We start from the raw sequence: 10,711 nt of genomic DNA on the forward strand, positions 1-10,711 counted from the left end.
CTCCCCCCCAGTGGGATGGGGGAGAGAATCAGAAAAAAAAGTAAAATTTGTGGGTTGAGATAAAGACAGTTTAATAGGACAGAAAAGGAAGGGAAAACAATAATAATAATGATAAAAGAATATACAAAATAAGTGATGCACAATGCAATTGCTCACCATCTGCCGACCGGTGCCCAGCCAGTTCCCGAGCAGCAGTCGCTGCCTCCTGGCCAACTCCCCCCAGTTTATGTACTGAGCATGACGTCACATGGTATGGAATATCCCTTTGGCCAGTTTGGGTCAGCTGTCCTGGCCGTGCCCCCTCCCAGCTTCTCGCTGGCAGGGCATGGGAAGCTGAAAAATCCTCGACTAGTGTAAGCACTGCTTAGCAACAACTAAGACATCGGTGTGTTATCAACATTGTTCTCACCCTAAATCCAAAACACAGCACTGTACCAGCTACTAGGAAGAAAATTAACTCTATCCCAGCTGAAATCAGGACATTATGATTGCACATTATTATTATACATTATTATTAGTTAGAATGTGGTAAATTAACAAGATTATCCATAGATGGATATTTTTTCTTTCCTCTTTGGAGCTAATTGTGTTACCATCAGTTTCTGTATTTCACCTATGAAACTGGATAGTACCCTTAATTTGAAGGTTTCTGGGCAGCCATGTGTGAGGAAATAGATTGGAAGAGATACCATTTACATTTATGTAATCAGCACACATGGATAAGTGTCCCTATTCAGGCAGCAGGAGATGTATCATCTACAAATGCACCAGCCTCACTTCATTGGGAGAGCCATGCGTTCCTAATTTGGCAAGCTGATGGCAGCTTTATAATCCCCTACTTCTCTCGGTGAGGGGGATGACCACGGTGACTGGTGAGAGAGTGTCCTTTATTGGTGCTGTTAAATCTGTAGCAATGTGTCAGCATCTGAGCCTTTATGAAGCTTCTCTTAATTCTGGTAATCCAAGTGAAAGGACAGCTTTTGGAGGAATACGGCATCTCTCTCTTTCTTGTGTGGAAGGATCAGGAGTGAAAAGGAAAGTGAAGAAAAGTAACAACCCCAAAGCTGACACTACACAGTTCAACATTTCAAGCAAAATATAAAAAAGAAAAAAAAATAAAGGAGGAGGAATAAGGAGAGGAGAAGAGGACAGCGAACCTTGCTTCTAGCAGTCTGCCAAACATTTGCCAGATTTGCATTTGGGTAATTGCTATCCGACAAGAAAGGTTGTTTGATGCACTTGTGATGGACTTCTAGCTCAGCCCTTCTCCAGCAGAGATTGGGAAAATACTCTGGTATGTACTAGGAAAAAGTAGGAGTTAATACCACAATTAATGTACTTCTTCGAATCCCTGAAGTCAAACCATGAGTCTTATAAACATCATATGCAACTTGCTAAAACAGTAATTATGTCAGTTTTAATGCAAGTAAGGTGCTACTACTTTCAAGGCTGAACCTTTAGCTGTCCGCACTGGGTTACGGTAGAGCTGCTTCAGCGAGTAGTGAAATATTGTGCCCAGTGTGTTTCACTACAGATGTAAAGTGATGCTTCCCTTTATTCTTCAGTTTCTGCAACAGAGAAGATGATGTGGCCAAGCTCATAAGGAGAAAATATTCATCATCAGCTTGAGGTAGCGCCATTGATTTCCATCAGAACAATATTACATGAATATGGAAACCTGCTTAAAATTGATGTCACATTTGAGCCCAGTATTGTCTCCAGAGCCAGGGATTCAAATCACCGTGGGTGTGGCTGAGAGTCCTTTCAACTCGCTCCTCAGCTCTCAAGACCAGGCACGGTGCTGGGCGACATGGTGTCACATCCCATTAAGTCACTTCACATATGACATGATGCAACCTGACATAACATGTTTGGAGGGTTGAAAGAACGTTATCTCTGTGTCCACAGGCGCTGAACACCAAGTTACTAAGCCTAAGTATGCAGGCGGTGATTCAGGGAATCAGTGAATAGGGTTTTTCTTCTCTTTTGGGGAGATTACATTAAGGCATAGTCATGAATCATTTTTCACTTACTTTACCTAAGTCATATTACGGGTCTTAAAATTCAGATTTTATGCCTTTAGATACATTTTTGCACGTCATAAGAATTAGCAACTATGCAGAGTACTCGAGCAAACCCCAGGACTCCAACGCCAGTACAGATGTCGGGGTTTGGAAAAAACACTCCTTTCGGTATTAGATTTATGAAATCTGGAGTCAGTGAATTTCTAATTGAGAATTTTTACTTATGTTAGAAAGTGGTTTATGCTTATCTAATACAGACCTGAGCATAGGTGTAGACCTATTTGTATGGTGAGTGAAGAGGATGCAAGGGACTGAGTGGTGACCTACTAAAATTAATAAATGTAGATTCTGTTTCCATCTTTGCTTGTGACTGTGTATGTGATGTTTATCAACTGATTTTTTTCTCTCTGGGCCAGAGGTGGTGAAACAGTATCATACAACAAGATCAGTAGATGTCTACTGATTTAAAGTATAAGGATCTCTCAGTCATATTTTCTCTGCATTGATTTAATTCTCACTATAAATAAGCTTAAAATTAAAAGATAATTTGATTTTTAAATAATCCAAATTTTTTCCTGTTTAGAAAATGACAAATCAATATACTTTGACAGCTTTGACATTCTTACCAAATGGAAATTAGATTAAATCAACCCTGTCAACTCATGTATTCTGATCAAAAAACAGAAAAGAAAGCCAAAAGCAAAGTTCCTAGTCAAGTTTACCTGCTAAATTGCTTGCAATGATCTATTTGTCTCCAACGAAGGCAGTTAGCTTTACTAACTGTTGAACATACACCCTGCTTGAAATTTAGCTGTTTCAATAAATTTGCATTGAAAACCCGTGCAGAGACTAGAATAGGAATATCTGCATCAGCCTCCCACCCCCATCCTCCCAAATTTCTTCCCTGGTAGATAGGCGCATAAAGAGCAGTTGCCAGCATTGCAATAACTATGTGTAATTCTGTTTGGGGTGGGTCTAGCTCTGTGGCTCCAGCTGGGAGGGATGAGCAAATCCCACGTGGGACACAGGTGTCAGGTGAAGAAGGTCTTGCCCAAGTGAGGTCCGCTGGGTGCGGCACTGGCCCGGGTATCTTCACCCGGAGCTCCTCCAACAGGCTCTGAGGCACAGCAACCCCAGAGGAAGATACGGTGTAGGGGAGATGAGGGGCTGGCGTGAGGCTCAGCTGCCCCCATATTCAGTGTGCGGTTGTCCTTTCTCTGTACACAATAGCATCGGAAAGCTTTCGGTGGGGTTGCCCTCCCACTTCTGTTCACTCTGCTTTGAGCCATCTGCCTAAGCGCTGGTCGTAGTACCCTAATTCCTCCTGTAGTCTCTATTTGCAATAAACCTAAATGCTTCCATATCACCTGCAAGCAACCCCTCTAGCTACATGGGGTGAGAAACGAGCAGGCTGTATCACAGCTGTAGATGCCATGATGAAAACTGACCACTTCTTTATCACGGGACAACAGACTGGTGTGTGCAGTGCTGTGAAGCCGTGGGAGGTGACAAGCGTCACTCCTGGCCTCCCAAACACTTGTTGCTCGAGAAGTTGTCTCACTCAGGTGTGAATTCAGAGGTTTTGAGACCCAGGCAGATTCCCTGTTTGATTCTCCCCTCTCCCTCCCTTTGTGGTATCCATGTCTTTTCTACTTACAGTGGTGTACATGCTGAAAGCATCCCTGATTCGGAGTGAGATGTTTCAGTCCAGAGCATTCAGAAACTCACAATGTATTTTGTTTAGATGCCTGCCTCTTTGATCAGCTGCAGTCACAAGCTCCCGTGTGAACCTTCTGGAATGAGCAAGTGAGGTAACGTGCCTCAGAGACTGCCGTGTTCAGGAGAAGGTTGCAATTCCAGCTGAATCAGACCAATTTTACTGTCACCTTTTATTAAAGGCAGAAATCAAAACTTGTGCAGGAAAAACAGGTAAGCTATACCATGCTGAAAGTGCTTTTTTATATACATGCACACATTTGCTACATGTAGAAATACAGAGATATACCTACAGATCAGCTTATCATAGGGTGTAGACATGAAATGTGTTTCTTTTTTAACTAATTAGTTCTATTCATGATTTAAAGACAGTTATCTATTCATGACCTCATTAATTTAACAGGTTAACTGCAAGAGAAGAATGTTTTTAATTTCATCTAAGCATGAATACCTCTGGTTACTCATCTAGTGACAGGAAAGGAATTGCATTATTGTCTTTTAAAGATGGGGGCTACTCATCTGACAAAACATGGCTAGTATTGTCACACTGAAACCATCGTTACCATATATTTTTCCAGTCTGCATTTCCATAACTGACAGCTCCAAGACAACCCATATAAAGAGCAGTCATAAACAATAGCCCCAGTAAGGGTATCTATACTGTGTTATCACTGTCCCTTGTTAGTGGAGTATTCACTCTTTTATGAATCAGTAGAATAAAATACTTTTACCTGTTGACTGAAGGCTTAATATTTTTCAGAAGTGCCAAGATTTCACCACGTCCATGAAAGGCAGCTGCATGTGCTTCACACTTCCCTAACGCCTACACTGTGTTTTCCGAGTGGTTAAAAGGACAGAGGGAAGAAACAGAGACAAGTTCCCCTGTACCGAGCTTCCCGTCATCTGGCTAGATGAAAAGGCACACTGATAGATGGTGAAATATAGTTCTCATAAATTTTTAACAAGGAAGGCAGGAGATGCAATAGCTTTTAGACTACACTTTAACCTAACTTAGAAGCAAAATGAATAGCGCATTACTGAAGCAGTACGAGAAAAGAAAATGCAAATCCCCAAAACCCCTGGATAATTAGTAACTCACCCAGCTCTGCACTCTTCCTAAATGTTGCATTAAATATGTACATGGAATTCTGATTAACCGTTAAGATTGCTGCCAACGTTTTTCTCTATTTGTATTGGCTTTGGACAGATTTCTGTCATGGAAAAAATGTTTCACATACCAAATATCAGTCTCTGCTACTGTAATTTTCTGCAATTATCCTAAATTGAGTGTCTCCAAATTGATTTTGCTACCTGAAAAAATATGACCTCAAAGTGTGTCTAATGGTATTTTGATAGCAGGAAAACATAAAACTTAGAAATACAAGTAGTCAACTTTCAACTGTAAAGGAAGTCGAGCAAGTCCCACCTTTTGTGTATGGGACAATCAGTCATTAAGTGTCAGCAGACACCCAATTTGCCAAGGGAGCTGTTCCAGACGTACCACAGTTGTTTTGTTTTGGGTTTTTTTTTAATATGCTATTGATTTTCTAAACAGTTGAGTATGGTTTATAATAGCAATAACCTGCACGAAGCCAGCCATTACACAGGATAACACCTAGTTTATAGAACATTAGTTTTTGCCTCTAGTAGTTAACTGAGAAACGAGATTGAAAGGGAGGTGTTAGTTTTTGTTTCTTTCTTTCTTTTGTTATTAGTAATGAGTGACATTAAGGTGAACATTACTTGCATACTTTCAGGTGCTTTTGGAGTGGGGGGAAGATATGAATGATCAACCACCCCTTTCTTTTTTTTTAAGGCATTCACTGGCTGGTAGTTTTGCAACTGGATCACATACAGGCTGCATTTCATCAACTTATTTAAGCATGTGTTTACTCCCTATTGGAATTGCATGCACTGAAAATTAAACATGCATTTAAGGGCTTTGGCTGAATTAGCCTGTTTAAAAGAGCTTTGGTTCCTAAATGAGAGGTGGCAAGGGATTATTTACATGTATCCTTACTCAAAAAATTGGAACCTGGTCTTCATGTTTTCCCCTAAAGCAAGTAGAATACTGGCCAATTTATCATGTGCGTTAAATGTGAATAATTTGGGGTTGTATTCAATTCTGATATTATTAAGAAGCCTTAAGAAAGTTATTCCTACCTTGTTAAAGGAGAGATGAATGTTAAAAACTACAAAGTACACAAATTATTACAAAAGCATATTTCAAGTTTACCTCACTGCAGACTGTTGCTGTCACTTTCTCATGCACTGGTATCTGCCCTGCAGCACTATTTACTAGCTCCACCTCTCTTTCTCTGTTTTATCTTTTTTTTTTTTACCTTCTTTTTAATAAGCATATTGCTTTTCAACACATTTAGCATGCAAGTTTAGTGAAATGGTCATGTTAGTTATTGACGGTTGTAGCTAATGTATTATCATTCATCTTGTTACAGAGGGTGAAAGTTAGTATTTTTTAATCCTGTAACCACAAAACTGTTTATGCTGTGGTGTCATCTCTTGTACTGCCTCCTAATTCGTTTCCACAGAGGTTTGAAGTGTTCCAGAATAATTCTGTTGGTTTATCTCCCTATCGGTTGTTTCATTTTAATATATATGTGCTAGTGTTAATAGTTTTGACAAAACATATCCAGTCATTATACAAAACATAGCAAAATCTCATATTCTTATTTTGTGTAAAATATATTCAAGTTGACAGATAGTTACTTATAGGTACAGACTGTGAAAACCTCCAGGCTATGATATGCTCTGATCCATAGATATGAATTACTACAATAGTAATAAAGATCATTTGCAAAAATTTGATTTCTGTACTTCAGTCTGAGGTGCTTGGTTCAGACCTCTAAGTTCATTTGCTTTTAATCAGTATCGTAAAAATCTATATGTTTAAGGGAGGCATTATTCATAGAGAAGGCTGTTCTTTCTCTTAGAAGCCTGAAAATTGCAATAGCAGCCATACAATTCTCAGCATTTATAAAACTGAAATATATTGTGTGTTGTTTGGGGGGAAGACTGGTTTTGGGTTTTTTTTGTTTTTGTTTTTATCTGAATGCATGATATGCACAAGATGTACCACCCTTGTAGGATATATTGCTGAAAGAACTATGAAAGCAAAGGGGCTGGAAGCTTTTAGGCTCTGTCTATCAAGTCTGGTATTTTGACCACTGTAAATTGTAGTCTTCTACTTTTGGCACTGTTTTTGGTAACTTTTCGGTGATAATTCAGTGGATTTAGAAAAGAGCTCTAGCATTCAAATAACAGCTTCAAGGTAGGTGAAATCTAAGCTTTAAATCACTTCATACTGGTTGTAGAATAGCTTATTACGATATCTCAAAAGCTGTGTTTGGATGAACTTGGAGCTATAAATTATTTTCTGTACTTCCTACTATTAATAAAATTTCTATAAGCTTTGGAATTAAAAATGTAAATAAGATATTAAGCTGCCTAAGTATTTGAAAGGTTTAAAGGAAAAAAGGCTTACATCACTGTTCAGTGTTTCAGTGACCTCCAAAGGACAGATAACAGTGAAGACCAGCAAAATCAGACATTCGCTGCAAAAAAACACTAACTTGTTATTATCACATATTAGCACGTCATATATCTCTCACTCTTCCAAATTCTGATTATATTTCTGGAAGCTGTAAAAATATCATGCATTTCTCCATATTTTGATTAGAATACAAATATAACTACATCGAAGCATGGTAAATTGTTGGTGTATGGATATCTTGATTTCTTTTAGACTGCAGAGTAAAAGCACAATGAGAAAGACAGGAGAGACAGCACAACAGAAGCTATGGATTTGGAAAGAGTAGAATTCATTAAGCAAAAGTCATATTGAGATGTTTAAATCTAAAAAAGCAAGCTCTGGTTAGGTCAACATCACATTAGATTTTGTTGCCAGCACAGCATACTTTCCATATTAAATATATTTTTTAAATCTACCATTTTCTTCATAAAAAGAAAAACTATCAGCTTCCATATAAACTGTCCTAAAAATAAAAAAAAAAAAATTAGTAAAACTCTAGTTTGAAATTCAGCCCTGGTGCAGCAATGAACAAGTGCATATTCTGCACCCATTTACTTCAGCAGAACTTCATACATATCATGACTTCAATGGGTTTTGCCTTGTGCTGAGGTCTATTTGTATGTTCTCCATAAGAGTTTTAGCATTTAGTATCTGAGTACAAAGTTTTAGGCTTATTTGTTACAAAAAAAAAAAAAAATGCTGCATGCTGCATTTTTGAACTGGAGTCTTAGTGTTCATTGCTGAAAATATTTCAGTATTTTTTAAACTTTTATTTTTTCATTTAGCTTAGTTGTGCAGTAGAATGTATGGGAAACTTAAATCATGATCGCAGGCTGCCACATGGCATGGCACAGTAGTGTCGCCCCTCTGGGCACTGTCTCCCCTTTGAACTGCCCTGTGGGCTCGCTGGTAACAATATTATGCCCTCAAGAAATGGTTGCTTGTAGGGAAAAAGTGGAGACTGAATTGTGATTGCGCTGTCCTTTGATCCTTGCCTCTGCCCGGCCTCACAGAGAAGAAAATTTTGCAAGTCCGCTTCTTGGCACCAGGTCCTTTCCTGACATAAAGGCTGAGCTCCCCACAGGTTGCTGGCCAGCGCCGGAGCCAAGCCTCCAACCATGCTCTCTCCTTTCCACCGCCCACCCAGGACTCAAACGGGTCCTGCCCATGCCATTGTTCTCACACGCAGTAGAAAACACAGGGAACCAAAGGACTCTCCTTTTCCCCTTTAAGCCCGTCTGCGGTGTGGCAAGATTTCATCTTCCCCTGCTCCCAAGGCCGAGATGGCTAACAGTGCGGTGGCCTGTGACACTCTGAGCTACATACGGCGGCAGTGAGTGGCGAAGCTCGAAGAGCCATCGGCAGAGCTGCTCTGTAAATCATCCTGTTCATTAGTAAATGGTAGTTAAGGAGTAACTCTGCTTGCACCTCACTTTACAGCCTCATACATCAGCTGAGCACTGCACCCACTGCTGGTGCCGAATTCCCAAGTAAGGGATGTCAGCACTGTTAGATTGCAAAGTCATCCTCTTTCTCTGACGTCTGAGGGACACAGGGCTAGCAACCCCAAACTCTGACCCCTCATGATTGACTCATGGCAATATGCAAATTAGGAAAGTCAGGCTTCTTCTAGTTAAATGGGAATTTGAAATGTGTCTGATGTTCTCCTAACCAGTCACCAATATAAGGCACTGAAGAATGTGTGTTTTAGATCACCTACATGCTCAGTCCAAAACTCATGTGCATGTTTTACATCCCTGGTTCAGAAGCCTTAGCTTTAGCATCTTGATTTGGGACAGCTCAGCTTTGTGTCCTGAACGGCCTCAGTTTGATCCCTGGTTTGTTATATAGGAGGGCATATGTCGCATTAAAAGGTGCTTTTCTACTATTCAAGCTGGTATGAGCTTGGAGAATTTCTGTTGGTCAGAAGAAATGTATCACCCAGTGGTATATTAGTGCGTGCACCCGTGTGGGTCTGTCTGACAGGCTCCCCTCAGTGCCTGAGCTACACGGCCTAGGAGGTCCACCTGCACCTGCTGGATTTCAGCAAAAGCCTGTGTTGGGAGAACACTAATGAGCCATACCAGAAGAGATATCTTTTGTACTACAGCACATTCACTACTCATAGCTTCTTCATTAGAAGCAAATAATTCTGTGGCAATACCTCAGTCTCTTAGAAAATCAACTGAAGTCATAACAGCATCAATGTTTTAATTACCTGTCTTATATGGAAAGCATGAGCTGGGGAAGCTCTCCAGAACTGTGTTCACACCAAAATCAAAGGTCTCCCTTCTCCTGATGCATACCCGAAGGCTTCATCAGTACCAAGAGAAGAGCAGCCTCTTGCAATGGCTGCACTGCAGAAACATTCCATCCTAAAATTGGAGGGAAGCATTGCACAATCCAGCTAGATTAAAGCAGATTAAAAGACATATCTATTAAGTGGAAAAACAGGTGGAAGAAATTTCAGGATAGTTCAGTAGCAGCTGCAGGAATCCCTGGTTGAAGGACCATGTTATGTAAATCCAACTAAACCTGTGATGGTGAACATACAGTGTGTACACTGGAACTGGCACACGGTGCTGCTATTAGGAACATGTCACCTGCTCCCTGGCTACGGTGTGGGAACTTGTATGTTCTCAGCACACCACCACCACTCTGCAAAAGCACCATGCATGTTTGGAGAAGCTTTGCTGTTGTATGGTGATGGGGACCAGGAGGTCATAAGGCAGCTAAAGACTTTCTTCAGCTGAAATCGCTTGACATAAACCTCATGTGGGATGTGGACTAGATGGTCTTTTCAACTGTCAAATCTAGGAATGGTCATATTGAGAGGTATTGTGCAAAAGCTTCTAGCTCTGCAGGAACTAGAGTTCTTTGTCAGGTATCCAGCTCTCTTAATTTCACAAGCGTTGGTATCTATCTACAGAAGTTGTTAGAGTCTTATGGATGAATGCCTTGTTCAATTTAACAGAAAATTCTAGTAAACCACTGATTTTGAAAACCTCTCCCTTCTGCTTTTAAATAGGAAGATGGGAGTCTAACTTTGGATTCTTAATTTGAATGGAAAAGATGAAGAGATTTCAGATCTTACTTCGCTTTTCAATTTGCAAATAAAATTTTATTCCATATATTCAAATACAGATATTGTAAAATTAGGTACTTAGTTGTGATTTTAAATATAGATCTGAAAAGATGAAGAGATTTCAGATCTTAGCTTTTCAATTTGCAAATAAAATTTTATTCCATATATTCAAATACAGATATTGTAAAATTAGGTACTTAGTTGTGATTTTAAATATAGATCTAGAATACTCATTAATGGTCACATTTGCAGCATTTGCATTCTTTTCATCTGTCAGTATATTAAGGGAAAAGGAAACATTCAAAGGCAGAATGGGAAAATTTTTACTGGGAATTA

This window comes from Aptenodytes forsteri, unplaced genomic scaffold (assembly GCF_000699145.1).
Source record: "Aptenodytes forsteri isolate BGI_AS27 unplaced genomic scaffold, ASM69914v1 Scaffold2, whole genome shotgun sequence".
Classification (NCBI taxonomy): Eukaryota; Metazoa; Chordata; class Aves; order Sphenisciformes; family Spheniscidae; genus Aptenodytes; species Aptenodytes forsteri.